Below are 18,864 nucleotides of genomic sequence, written 5' to 3' on the forward strand. Positions count from 1 at the left end.
TCACCGTTTAACTCCCTCTCTCTCCACTCGACTCCCTCACGGACACACGCCAACATCCCATCAACCGCCGCCCATGGCCTCCTCGCATTCCCCGCCTCCTTCAGCACCAGCGCCAACGGATCCCACCGCCCCAACGGTCACCCGGCCGAACCCTGCACAACTGCGCATGGTCCGGGAGTAGGAGGCAGGCGACCACGATGCGGCAACGCAGATTGATCCCGGTCGAGTACCGGGGTTGAATCGGTCGTCTCCCGTCGCTTTGAGGCCTGTCGGGATGGGTACGAGGAGCGCTATTGTGGCCGCACTACAAGCAGCCGGGATTCGATCGACGGATCCCACGACGGGGTTTTTTCACCCCCTCAACCTAGGGTTTGCTTTCGCCAGGGCGGCGGCCATGGCGGCGGGTGCAGAAGGCTCCAGCCGGGAGATGGAGCCTCCGCCTAGGTTCCATGCTACCCCGATGCACGCGTCGATGCCATGGGGCCAACCGTGACCGGGTGCTCCCAATGTCGTGCCGCCGGTCGCTCCGCCCGTCAGCCGACTCCGGGCACGTCGGCAACCCTCTGCTCCATCAGCGCCCTCCGACCGTTGCTCCGCCGCCGCCGCATCCTCCTCCGGGATTTGGTCGGGACGTCATGGAGCACATGCCGACGCTGGTGCGCAGCCTCATCCTCTAACAGGCCCGCTTGCGCTCCGTCCCATTGTAAATACTCAGCCCTTCCAAATCAGTTTGTGGATCTGGTTGATGTCCATGTATGCCAATTTAGATCCGATTGATGTCAATGTGCATTGGATGTTCAGTCATAAGCATGTCAATGATGAGTAGGATAATGGCATGCTTGTCACTGCCAATGTGTATCAGCATGCCAATGACAAGAATGCCAATGATGAGTAAGATGAGCGTGACATTGGCATGCCGATGTTGAGCTTGGCATGCCGATGTTGAGCCTGGCATTGGCATGCCGATGTCTTCACCCCTGCCGACGACGGCTTTTAGGTCCAGGTGTACACCAAGGAGATTTTCATGGAGATCATCTAGAACCAGGCCCGTATGCTGAGCGTGCTTGTTCTCTTTTGTGGTTTTGTGAAGTTGTAGTTGTAGTGCTGGCCTCAGGAGGCTGTTGAACACTTGCTTTTGTGCATACTTGCATGTAATGTTGGCCTCTACAGGCTGTTGAACATTGTTTTTGGACCTGGGTAGTCTGCCCTAGGTTTAAGTAGGCGTCTTACCACTCTTACGCTAAGGATTAGGTACTAAGTATTATGTTCCATGTGTATATATCTGTGTAGTGTTCTTATTGTCGTCTTTGTATTTGTGCTTTCGGGTGCCGTTGTGTGATGATAAGGCTACCATATTTGAATGTGGTGAGGAGAAGCAAAAGCTGTCTGCCCGAAAATAGCAATCAAACGCATGTGCTTTGGCTGTTGGCTGATCACATGCATCCAAATAAACCGGCACTTAGGTACCAACTGATGCAACTCAGGTCACTAAACGATTGGTCTTTTCTGACTCGTGGTCCATCTGAAACGCGTAGGTCGTTTCTTCTCCCTAACATAGTGGTGCAGAAATTCGACCTAGACTACTAAGCAGGCCCTAAGTAGCTATTTTCATGCACGTGAAATCTAATAATTGCCTGGGCACTTTGTTGTCTTCCCTGGTGCTCACGCGTGTGCGTCGTCCGATCAGAAACGGGTGGTAGAATGGAAGCGGCGGTGAGTTCCGACAGATTTTGTGGTCCAGCGCGCACGTGCGAGGGGAGAGAAAGACAGATAGCTCCGAAATTTCCCCATTCTCGTTCGGCCCCCTCGTCTCCAGTCGATCGTGGCCGGCGGCGCAACGGCAACCAAGCCCCGGCGACCAACCCAATCCCAAGCTGGCATATCCGCCGCCCCTCCTTAACCTCCTCTTCCTCCTGGTGATTGGGTTGGGCACCCCACACACGAGGGCATGGAAGACGACACGTGCGGTCCCTTATGGCCGAGAAAGGGCGGCGCAACGGTGGCGGAGGCCAATACTGGTGAACACGGCCGGCGAGAGAAGCTCGCGTTCGGGGAGGAAGAGCTGGTGGTGCTTCTTCCGGTCAGCCACAGAAGGTCGATTTCTCTCACCATTCCTTCCTATTTTTCCTTGATGCGCTGTGGACTTGTGGTGTATGTTTGGATAGAGCTGTAACGGCAGAGGAATTAACGAATCAGGCTGCGTGATCTCATTTTTTAGTGCTCCTGCTTAGCGTGAGGATCTGAGACGGGTGGCGGGGCTAGGAGGTGTCGGCGAGAGAGCGTCGGCGGCGTGGTGCTGTGTCCGAACTGTAGCGCACTTCTGTCGATTACTTTGCTTGTGAGTGATTTGATCTCGGGCGCTTCCCCGTCGTTGTTGCTTCCGTGTTTTGCCTCGACGAGCGTTTGATTTAGTGGCGGAGACACAGCCCGGCTAGCCTGGGCTCCGCCGACAAACACTCGGTCGATTCTACAATCGCATTGGCATGAGTGTTCTACCTCCAGTTTTATTGACATTCACTCGCAGCAGTCGCAGCTCGTCAGTGTTACCCAGGCTCCAAGGTTGAGCTGGGATCCACCACTAATTTGATTTATCTCCCGTTTGGTCACGGTGGTGCTTGTTAGTAAGAGAAGAAACCAGGATCACAAATGTTTCCATACCTCAGCCGGATGTATATTTTTCATCAAGAAATGTGCTTTTGTACTCATGCCCTGTATTTTTATGCTTGGAAATTTGCTTATGGATGAAACAAACCGATAAATTCATAAATATGTACTACCTCTGTCCATAAATAGACGCCAAAAATTTATCTGAATTTAAATGTATCTAGTCACGATTTAGTGTGTAGATACATCTAAATTTGAATAAATCTTTGGCATCTATTTATGGATGGAGGGAGTATGTAATTTTCTATACACAGGATGTATGTATTTTATACCTGAAGTTTTTGGTCATATTATTATACAATGGGCCGTAGGATGTAGTTTTTGAACAATAAATACATCCTGTTAAAGTGGCTGTAGTGATTTCCTGCGCGTAGGATGTATTTCTTTACTCAAAACTTTCCATATGGTAGGACGTTAGTTTTTTCAAAGGTATTTATGGATGTAACACGTAAAATCATTAGTATTGGACATAATACACTGATTTTCTGCTATTTGACGTTGGCAACCTCATATTCTCTCCCAAATGAGAGCCTGTTTCCAATTGTACTTGATGGAGATGGGGTATGATTTCTAGGTCTGCTGACATATTGGGGGATGTACTTTTTCTTTTATTGCTCTCGAGAAACTTCTAAAACAATTCTGATCCCTAGATGTAACTTTTTGCAGTTCCATGTAATATCTTGCCTCTTTTATGAAATTTCTAATTAACATCTCCAAAAAAAACTAAGTAATTATGTTTCTGGATGTATTTTACGATTATGTAAAATAATATCTTTTTTGTGGAACTTCTAAAGCAATTATGTTATCTATATGTAAGTTTTTCTCTTAAATTATTTTACGTCTAGAACAATAAAACGATGTAACTTTCATATATTTTCGTTTATTTCAGATGTAACTATTCCTACTGGAGCTAAAAAAAACTATTTTTTTCTGGATGGAAGTTTTGTAGCTTACTTTACATCAAGAATGATTGAATGATGGATGTCTTTAAAGTGAAACACTATATTATTTTGTGTGTACTACTGAGATATAATTTACAGGAAAACAAAGAGGAGGTAGATTCATTTAGATGTGCTTTTATGTTGAGGTTGAACTTGTTCTATTTTTTCGGGCATGAACTTTTGGTGGAAAGAAGAAGGTGCACGAAGGACCCAAGGCGTGGGAGATGGATACGCAGTGCTTCGGTTCTGCTTATCGTGCCTTTCAAGTGATGACAAAGTAGGGAGGCAAAATACTGCTACTCGGGAGAAATACCGGATGAGCAAGTGGGAACATGACTTTTCTATTTTTGGATCGGTGGGACAGGGTGGCATGTTTCTTTCTGTTTTGGGGAGGGGCACCGTGGAAGTCTAAAACGTGCCCGCGCACTCTGTAGCAATGCCCTTTCATGCATGCACGCTTCCCTCAGGCAGGCCGCGTCAGGCGCTAGCGTAGCTATTTTTGTGCAGAGTAGGCATGCGCAACCGTAGCCTGAGCAACATCCAAAACGTGAGGAGGTACTCGCGTCTCTAATCCGCTTCAACCTGACGAGTTTTCAGGGAAATACCGGGCTCATCCCGCTCAACCCCAGCCTACCGAATGGTTTGTGCAGAGTTTTAAGGTGTGTTACAGGATTGGCATGAGTAAAATACAGTCCAAACCAGCAAAGACACCTATATCGAACGAGGCTTTAGGCTGGTTTTACTTATTTGCTACTTGTTGGCAGAGTTCTTGCAACAGTATGTTGCTCCCCTGCATTTGGGATGTTTGAATCTTTGATTTGAGCAGGAAAACAAATGAGATAAGTGCATATCGCAACCTTGAATCTATCTTCTGTGGTAACTGGATGCAATGCACTTACAGAAACGACCAACAACCTGAAGGCTGTGTAGTTGCAGGATCGACGATCTTGGCGAGCACTTGAACGAAGACTAGAGGAGTTTTTGGAGAGAGAGAGAGAGAGACGAACACACGAAGAGATTTTGGCGTCGCGCTAACTTAGCGACTTTTCTGTTGTTTCCTTATTTATATGAACTGTCAGATCCGCTACAATCTGCATCATCGTGATCAGTTACATCCGAGCTTACCGGTCATGCCATCCCATGACGCTCATCTGCTTGATCCACTAAAATCGCCACGACTAAACATGCCATCGTGCCATCCCACGAGACTTAGTCGTTTAGACTCTATCTACTGCTAACTGATAGGAAATAACAGCTATGAGCTAGAGCTACGGACATACACGCACTGTTACGGACCTGCCATGCACCTCCACTTCGCCATCAAGCAAGGCACGTGATCAAGAGATCAACAAGCACGGTACACCAGAAGAGCGTGAGCAGCTCCGAAGGTCGAAGCGGGAGAGAAGAAGGGCCGCCCGATTCAGCGGTCCAGAATGGACGGCCTGATGCAACGGTTGGGCAAAGCGCACACACGACTATGTCCTCGTTTTATTTGGCCTGCGAGCCCCTTGGTCATTGCTTTTGGAAGCCTTGTATCGGAAGAAAACTCTGAGATCTCCCCCTGCTTCTCTTCCTCAACCTCCTGCTTCTAATCCTCCCTCTTGCTTTGGATTATTTCCATTTGTATCCCAGATAATTGATACTCCTGAGCATGTGAATTCGAGAGAATAGATCAGGGTACATAACATTTGGTATCAGATTCCAGCAGGTTTCCCTGCGATTTGGCCGGTTCCTCGAGTTCGGATCACGATCCATCTGGATCCTCATCGTTTGGGCGTGGATCTCTAGTAGATCCACACAAAGTTCGCTCGCGAACGCCCGCGGTGGGTCGATTTCGTCCTGAGCAACAGAGATCGGCGGGTGGAGAAAAGCAGCACACCAACTGTTCGACTGTTTGCCTACGAGAGTCAAACTGGGGACGGAGAAGGCACAAACGCGGTGGGATACGTCTGGCCGCATCGACACCATGGAGGGCAAGATGGACGCGTTGATGAAGATGATCCAGGACTCGGAGGCTCGCATGTCGCGAGAGATGGGGTCTATCAAGCTCGCCGTCGACGACATCAAGCCCGACATCATCACGCTCCAAGGCTCGGTGTCACGGTTACAACCGGAGATGGAACAAATCAAGGCCACCTTCGAGGCTTGGCGGCCAGAAATGGAAGCCAAGGTTGTTGGCCTAGGCGACGCAGTGAAGGACCTGCGTCGGCAGGTGGATCACATCGCGAAGGGAGTGGGAGCTGGTGCGCTGGGAAGGCCTCCTTCAGCCGCCCCTCCATCGATGAGCCCATCTCCATCGAGCGCGCCTTCAGGCGCACACTCCGGGCAACTCGGCCTCGGCAAGGAACATCTCACCGGGGTTGTGGTGGTGACGGATTCGCCTCCGTCATTACCAACCCCGGTCACAGGTCAGACCACAAACCTGTCTATGGTCCCATTTGATCCTGGTGCTAGTGCTACTCGTGTTCCGTTGGGGAATCCTCCACCGCACTCAGATTTTCCAAAGTTTGATGGCGATAATCCGCGTTTGTGGAAGAAGGCTTGTGAAAAGTATTTCAGGGTCTATTCTGTCAGTACTGAATTTTGGGTAGAGCACGCTACAATGCACTTCACTGGTAATGCTGCGCTTTGGTTCCAGAGCGCAGAGGATAAAATTGGAGAAGTAACTTGGTCTGAGTTGTGTGAAATCATATATACTCGATTTGATCGTGGGCAATACCAGATGTTGTACCGACAAGCCTTTAAAATTAGACAAATAGGTTCTGTATCTGATTACATCGAGCGTTTTGATACTCTCATGCACCACATGTTAGCCTATAAACCAGATTTAGACCCTACTTTCTTTACTACCCGCTTTATTGATGGTCTGCATAATGAAATTAAAGTTGTTGTTCTTATACAACAACCACAAAGCTTGGAGACTGCTGTTTCTCTCGCACTGTTGCAGGAGGAGATTCGAGACGAATGTTACCAGCCCAGTTCGAGCAGCAAGTCTGTATCATTTGTGCGCGTCAACTCTAAAGCGCTGGCACCTTTATCAACAGTCAACACTAGCAATTTCAAACAAAGAGTGTTGAACCCAGGAGATGATAAAAAGGGGCATGAACAATCTAGGCAGGCTACTGGCTCTCGGAAATTCGCTGCTCTAATGAATTACAGAAGAGCAATGAATTTATGCTTCAAATGTGGGGAGAAATACAGCCCACAACATCAGTGTGCAGCCACTGTGCAGTTGCATCTCGTGGAGGAACTCTTGGAGATGCTTGAAGGACCAGAGAGCCCTGATTCCTATACAACAGCAACTGAAGGTGAGGATGAAACGGACCAAGAACTCCATGCCTTATCTCAGCAGGCGATGGGTGGGACAGAAAACAGTACATGTTTCAGATTGCAGGGTGTCATCCAGGGGCAGGAAGTACTGATGTTGATTGATTCAGGCTCAACGGGAAATTTTATCAGCGACTCTCTTGCATCACTCTTGCAAGGTGTGCAACCCATGCATAGCCCTGTCGTTGTGAAGGTGGCCAATGGAGAAATTTTAACAGGCGCCTCTCTTATTCCTAATTGTGAGTGGCACTGTCAGGGAGCAACTTTCAACACCACCATGAAAGTGATACCGTTACAATGCTATGATGTAATCCTAGGTATTGATTGGTTGAAGGCACAGAGCCCCATGGAGGTGGACTGGAACTGCAAGTGGATAGCAGTGAAACAAGGGGAGCTCAAGAAAAGGTTATTTGGTGTAACAGCTGATACATCGTCTTGTAACATCATTTCACTTTCAGATTTGGCAATAGCAGAAGAAGCTGGTGGAATATTATTCATTCTGCAAGTGTCTGCTGGGGAACCAAAAAAGTCCAATGAAATGCCTCGGGAGATTCAGCTGCTGGTGCAAGAATATGCTGATTTGTTCACTGAACCCAAAGGACTCCCGCCAAAACGGTTATGCGATCACAAAATTCCACTGTTACCGGGCGCTACTCCGGCAAAATTAAGACCTTACCGGTACAACCCTATGCAAAAAACAGAAATTGAGAATCAAATCAAAGAACTCATGAAGCAGGGAATATTGCAACTCAGCGCTAGTCCTTTTGCAGCTCCAGCATTGTTGGTGAAGAAAAAGGATTTATCATGGAGGTTGTGCCAAGACTTCAGGCACCTAAACGCCATGACGGTGAAGAACAAATATCCTTTGCCCGTGATTGATGAGCTTCTCGATGAGTTGTCAGGCGCTAAATGGTTCACCACCTTGGACCTTAGAGCTGGTTACCATCAAATTCGAATGGCCGAGGAAGACATACCCAAAACAGCATTCCAAACCCATCACGGCCACTTCGAGTATAAAGTGATGCCGTATGGTTTAACTGGCGCTCCAGCAACATTTCAGGGAGTGATGAACACTGTGTTGGCCCCTGGACTGAGAAAGTTTGTTTTAGTCTTTATAGATGACATTCTTATCTACAGTCCTTCCTTGCAGTCCCATGTCACACACCTCAAAGAAGTTTTCGATCTATTGAAACAGAATCAACTCAAGGTGAAGCAGAGTAAGTGTTGTTTTGCGCAACCCAAGCTGGCTTATTTAGGCCATATCATCAGTGCCGCAGGAGTCGCAACAGATCCTGACAAGATTGCACCAATTGTCAAATGGCAATCTCCTCAAAATGTTAAACAACTCAGAAGTTTCTTGGGGATGGCAGGTTATTACAGGAAGTTCGTCAAGGGTTATGGAGTTATTAGTAAATCTTTGACTGAGCTGCTCAGAAAAGGTGTGCAATATATTTGGACTCCTGAAACAGAAGCTTCGTTCCAAGCATTGAAAACAGCTTTGATATCTGCCCCAGTCCTAGCCCTTCCCGATTTCAACAAAAGATTTACAGTTGAAACGGATGCTAGTGATAAAGGTATTGGCGCAGTTCTATTACAAGAGGATCACCCGTTGGCTTTCTTAAGCAAATCATTGGGCCCTAAACAACAAAGTCTATCCACATACGAAAAAGAGTGCTTGGCCATATTATTAGCAGTGGATAAGTGGAGGTCTTACCTTCAACACGCTGAGTTCCATATCAGAACAGATCAGCGCAGTTTGGTAAACCTGACAGAGCAACGTTTAACTACACCCTGGCAACACAAGGCGTTGACGAAGCTGTTGGGATTACAATTCAAAATCATCTACAAGAAAGGGCTAGAAAATAAGGTAGCTGATGCTCTGTCTCGGCATCCCTCTTTTCCATTGATGTCAATTGTGGAATGCAAACCCACCTGGCTTGAGGAAGTAATTCAGAATTACTCTTGTGATGAACAAGCTCAGAAACTCCTCACAAAAATGGCAGTCCAGCCTAACTTTGAACACTTTTCCCTGCGTGACGGTATTATCCGATACAAGAAGAGGGTTTGGATTGGAAACAATGCAAAAATGCATGCCAAAATTACTCAGGCTTTACATGACAGCGCAATAGGAGGGCACTCAGGATTTTACGCTACATATCATCGTATCAAAAACTTGTTTGCCTGGCCCGGAATGAAGACGTTTGTCCAAAACTGGGTTCGTAGTTGTACTATATGCCAACAAGCAAAATCAGAACGAGTGGCATATCCCGGTCTCTTACAACCATTGAAAATTCCAGCTGGGGCTTGGGAAGTTGTCACAATGGATTTTGTTGATGGTCTGCCCAAATCAGCGGGGTTCAACTGTATTATGGTGGTGGTCGATAAATTCTCACGGTATGCTCACTTTGTGCCATTGGCGCACCCGTATACAGCTCTCTCTGTGGCCAAAGCATACATGAAAGATGTATTCAAACTACACTCAATGCCATCTGCCATCGTCTCTGACAGAGACCCGGTGTTCACAAGTAAAATTTGGCAAGAACTGTTTCGGTTATCGGATACCCAGCTGTGCATGAGCTCTGCAAGACACCCACAGTCAGATGGGCAAACCGAGCGGGTTAATCAGTGTCTGGAGGGTTACCTTAGATGCTTCGTTCATTCTTGTCAATCCAAATGGGTGCAGTGGTTGCACCTAGCAGAGCTCTGGTACAACACGAGTTATCATTCCAGCCTCAAGAAAACTCCGTTTGAAGTTCTTTATGGGCATGCTCCTAGGTATTTTGGCATTGACAGAGTGGAGTCCTGCGCTATACCTCAGCTTGAAGAATGGTTAAAGGAGAGAGACACAATGACTAAACTCCTACAACAGCACTTGGAACGGGTTCAACAACGTATGAAATCTCAAGCTGATAAAGGTCGCACTGAGAGAGTGTTTGAGGCAGGAGACAAAGTGTTTCTGAAACTGCAACCATATCTACAGTCCTCAGTGGCGTTCAGAGCTAATCACAAACTCGCTTTCAAGTTCTATGGGCCCTTTGAGATTGAGCAAAAAGTGGGGACAGTTGCTTACAAGCTCAAACTACCAGCAAACAGTCTGATACACCCGGTGATACATGTCTCTCAACTGAAGAAATGTGTTCCTTCTAACCGTGTTGAAGCTGCAGAGTTGCCTGATGAACCTCCGGACTTCCAGGAACCTGAGAAGATTCTTGCGCGCCGCAGCAGATCGCTTGGCTCCTCTACGGTGCGGGAAGGGCTCATTCGCTGGACAGGTATGGCTGACACTTTGGCAACCTGGGAAAATTTGCAGGAGCTGCGCCATCGTTTTCCATCGGCACCTGCTTGGGGACAAGCAGGTTCTGAAGAAAAGGGGGATGTTACGGACCTGCCATGCACCTCCACTTCGCCATCAAGCAAGGCACGTGATCAAGAGATCAACAAGCACGGTACACCAGAAGAGCGTGAGCAGCTCCGAAGGTCGAAGCGGGAGAGAAGAAGGGCCGCCCGATTCAGCGGTCCAGAATGGACGGCCTGATGCAACGGTTGGGCAAAGCGCACACACGACTATGTCCTCGTTTTATTTGGCCTGCGAGCCCCTTGGTCATTGCTTTTGGAAGCCTTGTATCGGAAGAAAACTCTGAGATCTCCCCCTGCTTCTCTTCCTCAACCTCCTGCTTCTAATCCTCCCTCTTGCTTTGGATTATTTCCATTTGTATCCCAGATAATTGATACTCCTGAGCATGTGAATTCGAGAGAATAGATCAGGGTACATAACACGCACGCTCTGCTATTATTCAGATATCTACTGAACTATCTATGTGCACCTGAGTTAGGAAGTGACAGGATTACATCAAATCACCCCCTAATCCTGTTGCACTCATCCCACCTTGATCACTCCAAGCTGCTGCCTTAGCTCGATGAACTTTACTCGCCCGAGTGACTTAGTGAGAATATCTGCCAGTTGTTCTTCGGTGCGAACATGATCGACCTCTACCATTCCCAGCTCGATGCACTCCCTGATGTAGTGATAGCGAGTGTCTATGTGCTTGGTCCGATCATGGTATACCGGGTTCTTGCAAAGTGTGATCGCGGACAGATTGTCGATCAGGATCTTGATCCGCCTGGGCTCTTCTCCAATCACCTCAGCAAGCAATCTGCCCAGCCACACAGCTTGACACGAGGCTGTGGATGCCGCCATGTATTCGGCCTCACAGCTCGATAATGCCACTGTCTTCTGCTTTTGTGAAGCCCAGGTTACAGCACTCGATCCTAAGAAAAAGACCAGACCCGAGGTGCTTTTCCGATCATCAATGTCACCTGCATGGTCACTGTCGCTGTAGCCCGTGATCTCCTCCTCTCCAGTGCCAGCTTTATAGACACAGCCCAGGTCTAGTGAACCCTGCACATATCGGAGGATTTGCTTCAGAGCTGCCCAGTGTTGCTTCCCTGGAGCTTCCATGTACCTGCTGACAATCCCAACTGCGTAGGACAGATCAGGCCTTGTGTTTACTAAGTACCGAAGGCTCCCAACGAGACTCCGATACTTGCTAGCATCGATCACTTCTCCCTCTATCTGCTTACTGATCTTCAGACGGTGCTCCATCGGGACTTGGCATGGGTTGCAGTTCTCCATGCCTGCTGCTTGCAGAATCTTTTTGGCATAGCTGGGTTGACTCACTGTGATTCTGTCACCCTCCTGCTTCACCTCAATTCCCAAGTAATAGCTGAGAGCTCCAAGATCGCTCATCTGAAAAAGCTCATGCATCTGAAGCTTGAACTGCTCGATCTCGTCAGCACTTGTCCCTGTGATTATCAGGTCGTCGACATAGACCCCAACGACAAGAAATTCGTCGTTGTTCTTCCGTCTGTACAGTGCATGGTCCAGCTTGCACCGAGTGAACCCGAGGGAACTCATGGACGAATCCAGTTTGGCGTTCCAAGCACGTGGTGCCTGTCGCAGGCCATACAGTGCTTTCTTCAGCTTCAGCACCTTGTTGATGTTGTTTCTGTCGACAAAACCGCTGGGTTGCTGCACATACACTTCCTCCTGCAGTTCTCCATTGAGAAACGCTGACTTCACGTCCATGTGATGGACTGTCCAACGACGGTGAGCAGCAACAGCAAGCAGAAGTCTCACCGTCTCGAGCCTTGCCACTGGCGCAAAGACTTCATCAAAGTCGATGCCCTGACGCTGTGCATAGCCCTTCGCGACCAGACGCGCCTTGTACTTCACCACGGCTCCTGCTGGATCACGCTTTACCTTGTAAACCCACTTGAGGCCGATGGCGCGGTGACCGGCGGGCAGCGTCGACAGCTCCCATGTGTCATTGTCATGGATGCACGCCATCTCTTCCTCCATAGCTGTCCGCCATGCAGCTTGCTCCAGGGCCTCGTCAACAGAGTCAGGTTCCTCTACGGCCGCTAGGCACAGCTCACCAAGCTCCAGCTCTTCTGTGTACTTGGGTTTTGGCATGAAGATGCCGTCCTGCGCGCGCGTGCGCATGGGGTGCGTCGGCAGCAGCGGCGGAGCAGGAGCTGCAGCAGGTTCTGGAGTTGGTGGAGTTGGTGAGGGCGGTGCTGATAAGCTTGATGAGCTGCCCGGCGAAACCATGGATGCTGGCGGTGAGCCTTCATCTGGTGTCTCTTGGGCACTCTCGGGTCCACGGCCACTGGGTGCACGAAATTCAGTTTCGTCAGAGAACACCACGGTGAACTGATCGAGCCTGTCACCGTTCACTGTCGTGGGTGCATCCCAGTTCCATCGTCGCTCTTCCTCAAACACCACGTCGCCCGTGATGTATAGTCTTTTCTCCACTGGATCATACACGCGATACGCCTTGGCTCCCTCCTCATACCCGACGAACACGCCTGCGCGCGCTCTGTCAGACAACTTGGTGATCCCCGGCCCTACTAGCTTGATGTGAGCTGTGCATCCAAAAGTGCGGAGATAATCCACTCTTGGCTTCTTCCCACGCCATGCCTCATACGGCGTCACCCCCTTGAGGCTCCTTGTCGGTGATCTGTTCAAGATGTGAACAGCAGTTCTGACTGCTTCTGCCCAGAAGGAGGCCGGCACGCCCATGCTTTTCATCAGGCTACGCGCCATTTCTACCACAGTCTGGTTTCTCCTCTCAATTCTGCTGAGGTGAGTAGGGAGCAGTTGTGTTCCTCCGGATCCCAGCCACTTCGCAGAACGTGGCGAATTCATACGAGTTGAACTCGCCGCCTCGGTCTGTTCTGAATGCACGCAGCTTCACCTCTCTGTCAAACTCAGCTAGGGCCTTGATCTTCTTGAAGAAGCGGAAAGCCTCGTCCTTGCTCCTGAGGACTTCCAACCACATGTACCGACTAAAGTCATCAACGATCAGAAGGAAGTACTTGTTACCGCTGGGTGTCGCCGGTGTGATTGGCCCGCAGAGGTCACCATGGACCAGGTCGAGGACACGCTCTGCCCTGTATGCAGAGGCACGAGGAAAAGGAGTGCGGTGCATCTTTCCGAGTGCACAGCCGTCGCAGAAGTGCTCCAGGTGCTCCACGACCGGCATGCCTCGAACCATCCCCTTTGAGCCAAGGTCATGCAGGGCTCGAAAGTGGAGGTGGCCGAAGCGGGCATGCCACCGCCACGCCTGATCTTCAGAGGCTGCTGTCATGAAACAAACGGCAGTGGCTAGGTTGAACTCCACTGGGTACAGGCGGTTCGTTGCCCTCTTGACACGTGCGAGCAGCTGACGCTGCTGATCGAAGAGACGCAGCTCTCCGCCGCCGATGACGGAGTGGCAGCCGACCTCATCAAGCTGCCCCAGGCTCACGATGTTCGTGCGCAGCTTCGGGATGAAGTACACGCTGGTGAGGGCGCGGTGCTCGCCGTTTTTGTCGATGAAGAGAACGGCCCCACGCCCGCGGATCTCCACGAGCGAGCCATCTCCGAACTTGACCATGCCGTGCACGGTTTCGTCCAGATCGGTTAGCATCTCCCTGCTGCCCGTCATGTGGTTGCTCGCCCCGGAGTCGAAGAACCAGTGCTTGGTGTTGCCCGGCGTGGGTATGACTCGCTCCTCATTGAGGAACACATACTGGGTGCCAGCGCTTGCCGCGCCGTGCGCGCCCAGCGCGCGCTCTGGACATGGGTGCGGCATGTCGTGCGCGCCCGGAGCGCGCTATGTGGCGTCGACGACGCTTGCCGTGAGCAGCATCGCCGGAGGAGCTTCCGCAACGTGTGCCTCCTCTGCCTGGGCGATGTGTGCCTCGCCGCCCTTCTCGCGCCGATCTCGCTCCCGCTTGCGGCACTCCTTGGCCCAGTGGCGGCGGATGCCGCAGTAGCGGCATTCGCCCTTGCGCCTGGGAGCGCCATCGCCTCCCCCAGGTTTGGCTTGGCCGCGATCTCCAGCGTACTGCTTGGGCTTGTAGTCCCCCTTTCCCTTGCGGTCGCCCCCAGAGGACGACCTAGCGCCACGGTCGCCGGACTTGCTCCTTGCCGCCCACTCCTCCTCAGTGAGGAGCAGGCGCCCACCGGTGGCGGTTTTCTCCTCGTCGGCTTCACGATCCTCGCAGACGACGAGGCGCCCTGTGAGTTCCTCCAGGGTCATGTTCTTCAGATCGAGCAGGGACTCGATTGCTTGCGCCATCTCCTTGTACGGCTTGGGCACCGTGCGCAACACCTTGAGGACAGCCTTGCGCTCGTTGATCGGATCGCCGAGCACCTCAAGATCTGTCATGATCGTGCTAAAACGCAGAATATAGGATTCGATCCCTTCTCCACTACGATACCTGAGGCTGTCGTACTCCGAGCGGAGCGTTCCGGCCTTGACCTCGCGCACGCGTTCGCTGCCGACGCGCATGGTCTTCAGCGCCTCCCACGCATCATGGGCAGTTTCCTTGACGGCCAAGATGCGCGTGAGCTCCGGCGGCACTCCCTTGAGGATGTACGCCAGCGCACGTCGATCGTCACGGTTCGTACCGTTGAGATCGTTGACGACGTCCCAGTGCCCTTCCGCCTCCATCTGGACCTTCATCACCAACGACCACTCCTGGTAGTTGGACTTGGTGAGCATCGGGGGTTGTGAGCCTCCTCCGCCATGGTACACCCGCTCCATGACGCGATCGTCCTTGCCGTCGTTGAGCGACAGCCGCGCCAGGGACTTCGTTGGTGAAGTCGCCGGCAACGTCCCCTTGTCCTTGTCCTTGTCGCCATCCTGCGATCCCGACATCGTTCCGCGACGGATCAAACACCGCGCGACAGTGGTGAGGCGGATCGAACACCGCGGGCTCTGATACCACTTGTAGTTGCAGGGTCGACGATCTTGGCGAGCACTTGAACGAAGACTAGAGGAGTTTTTGGAGAGAGAGAGAGACGAACACACGAAGAGATTTGGCGTCGCGCTAACTTAGCGACTTTTCTGTTGTTTCCTTATTTATATGAACTGTCAGATCCGCTACAATCTGCATCATCGTGATCAGTTACATCCGAGCTTACCGGTCATGCCATCCCATGACGCTCATCTGCTTGATCCACTAAAATCGCCACGACTAAACATGCCATCGTGCCATCCCACGAGACTTAGTCGTTTAGACTCTATCTACTGCTAACTGATAGGAAATAACAGCTATGAGCTAGAGCTACGGACATACACGCACGCTCTGCTATTATTCAGATATCTACTGAACTATCTATGTGCACCTGAGTTAGGAAGTGACAGGATTACATCAGGCTGTGAAGCTCACGCTCAAGTGTGGTCATTTAAATAGGACATGGCTCTCCTTGCGGAACGACCCGGTGCACAAGCAATCCAAATCAGCGACATCATTCTGGATGATGGCACATGGATATGTTAATGCGTGAATACAATGATTACAACTATTCGACCAGAGGTGGTACTATTTCATATCAATTCTTTTTTTACGGGCATTCGTATTGAATCTTAACTGTCAAAAGCAATGATAGTCTGCAAATCGGTAGCAGATACAAACATAGACAGCAAACAAGCATGGCGAACACATCTGTGTACACCTGACAAATACGCTGATAGCATTTACAGTACAAATAGAAAAGAGGCGGAAGTATCACTCACTTATGGGTGGTCCAAAAGATACATCAGTTGGAATCTAGTCCACTAACGAGCGCTTAGGTGCCTGGCATGTGACCTTCGCTCGTCACTAACTAGTTTTGGCCCATCTGTGGAGCCGGACCCTCACTAATGGGCGCTAAAATCGGCATTGCATGCATTAAGTGGTTGTCGATGAGAGAGAATCTTTGGTAGTGGCTCAAGAGACATGTAAGAATTGTTCTTCTTTTCTTAGATGCAAATGTTTTCAATGATGTTGAGCACGTTTGAGACTATCTCATGCATGAGTGCACTCACCCACTCTGCCACTCACGGTGTATACGCAAAACGCACAACTTTGAGCTGATGCACTATGTGCATGATAATGAAACCATGCCACGCCAAGCAGAGAAGCAGGGGCGGATCTCCCAGGCTCTCAGTACGGCAAGATACGGGACATGCCTAAAAGAACATGAATGTCGCCTAGAGCTAGGTGAATAGGTAGTTTAAAACTTTTACGAGATTGGCTTAACAAATACGGAATAAAACTAACGTTTACTTTGTCAAACCCAAAGTCTATATACTATGATTCACCTATGTGCACAAATAACTTATGCTAAGGAATACAAGGAACTATGTGATAGCAAGATATATAACTTCAAGCACGATGACTCACACAAAGTAAAGTGCATAAATAAAGATCTCGGGATACAGAGATAACCGAGGCACGCGGGAGACAATGATTTATCCCGAAGTTCACACTCTTGCGAGTGCTAATCTCCGTTTGAGAGGTGCGGTGACTTAGTGCTCCCGAACGCCACAAATGGCCTCACCTTGAGGTGTGGCTGCTCGATGCACACCAACGTCACAAAGGCCTCACCCCAAGATGCGGTAGTCACACCACACACCGAACGTCACGAAGGCGCGTCGCCTTATTCTCCGGTGACCCTTGCCACAAGTCCTAAGTCACGGTTCCACTAAGGGATTTCCTTCAAGGCGAAAACCGGGTCTTACACAAAGATTGGGCACACATCCACAATTTAATTGGAGGCTCCCAACAAATCGCCACAAAGGCCTCAAAACCGTCTAGCGTTCCAAGAATCCAAGAGTAACAAGCTCCTCACTTTCACTTCCATAAATTACCGTGGAAATCTCAAACTAATGCACCAAATGCAATGGCAAATCCTTCATTCCCAAATTCAACCAAAGTTACAAAAGCTTGTGGGGGAATAAGAGAGGAAGAACAAAGGAAATCCACAAAGAACTTCAATTTTCTCTAAGATCTAGATCTAGGTGGATCCCCTCACAAAGAGAGGGATTTGATTGGTGAAGATGTAGATCTAGACCTCCTCTATCTTTTATCTCAAATAGATGCAAGAATCATTGGAGGGAGAGGGAGATACCAAGCTCAAAAAAGGTCAACAGTGGAGGCAAAAACGAGCTCAAACGGTTAAGAAACTTTGGGGAAGAAGACCCCTCCTTAAATAGGGCAACAGAAATCTGTCTGTTATGCACAAAACTCGTCAAAACTGGAACTTCCAGACATTTGGGGCGGTACTACCGCCCCCCGGTAGTACCGGCCAACTTCCGGGTGAAGTAGGGCGCCCCCGGGAAGCTCACAGTATACTTTCTGCATGCAAAAATAGCATTTCCAGAACTTGGGCGGAACTTGACCGGTACTACCGTCCCACCGGTAGTACCGGCCCCGAAGACCGGAACTTTCGCCCCCGTGAAATGCCCAAATAGTCCGGTACGAAAACTTCAAGAACTTTTGCATCCGGATTCCGATTTTGATGATCTTGGACTCGTTAAAATCACAACAACAAGATCTACAACAATATGCATAGAAACATCATAGTCCAGCAAGGTAATATAGAAACAAATGAATAAAGATTTTACCTATCTATAAAAGATAAATCGGCAAAACCACCAATATCGAAAACACAATAGAGAATGCATATGAAATCCGTTTTCGATGAACTAGAGCTAGTCATGGAGATTAATACAAGCTCTAAATCTACTCATGGATAAGAACCAAGAAAGATGATGCCAATGATGCAAAGGTTTGAGCTCTCTTCGAACGATACGATGAAGTTACTCACTTGAGAGCCCCTCTTGATAGTACGGCTATCTATCCTATAACCGAGTCTCACAACTAACACCACGAGACCGGTAAGATACAAACCCTATCAAGATCCTACCTTTGCCTTGCGCATGTTCCACCTGAGGTTGATGAAGACAATCTTGTCCACCTCAGGATGGAACACCTTTCTTGATTACACTTACTTGTTGAAGACTTGCAAATTGCTCCCCCATACTCCTATGAGAGAGCCTCTTCTTTGGTCATATCTTCACATGTCCATGATCACCATAAGAATGGAAAGCTTCAAGCCTATGATCTCTTATAGATTCTTATCTTGAACTTGCACTTCATTTCTTCATTCTTCATCATGTTGATGTCTTAAACATACACATGTGCGATCACTTAATATTCTTCTTCAAGACATATTCTTCATCAGTTTCTTCTTATTGCAACCTTGAAGCCAACATATTCTTCAAGAATTTCCTATAAATAACTCCTAAAAATATAACGCAATGCAAACATTAGTCCATAGGGATTGTCATCAATTACCAAAACCGCACACGCCCTACCTTGATTTTTCGGCGAAACATTTTGCAAAGCATTTTATATTTATTCAATTGGAATTTGTACTCCCTTCGTCTTGAAAAAGATGTCTCAACTTTGTCAAGATTTGCATATATCTACACACTAAACTATGTTTAGATATTGAGATATCCTTTTCGAAGCGGAGGGAGTATCACACATGGATAGTGCTAAAATAAAAAATTAGGGGTGGTGATAACCCACAAGTATAGGGGATCGCGGCAGT

This window comes from Lolium rigidum, chromosome 1 (assembly GCF_022539505.1).
Source record: "Lolium rigidum isolate FL_2022 chromosome 1, APGP_CSIRO_Lrig_0.1, whole genome shotgun sequence".
In the NCBI taxonomy this organism is placed as follows: domain Eukaryota; kingdom Viridiplantae; phylum Streptophyta; class Magnoliopsida; order Poales; family Poaceae; genus Lolium; species Lolium rigidum.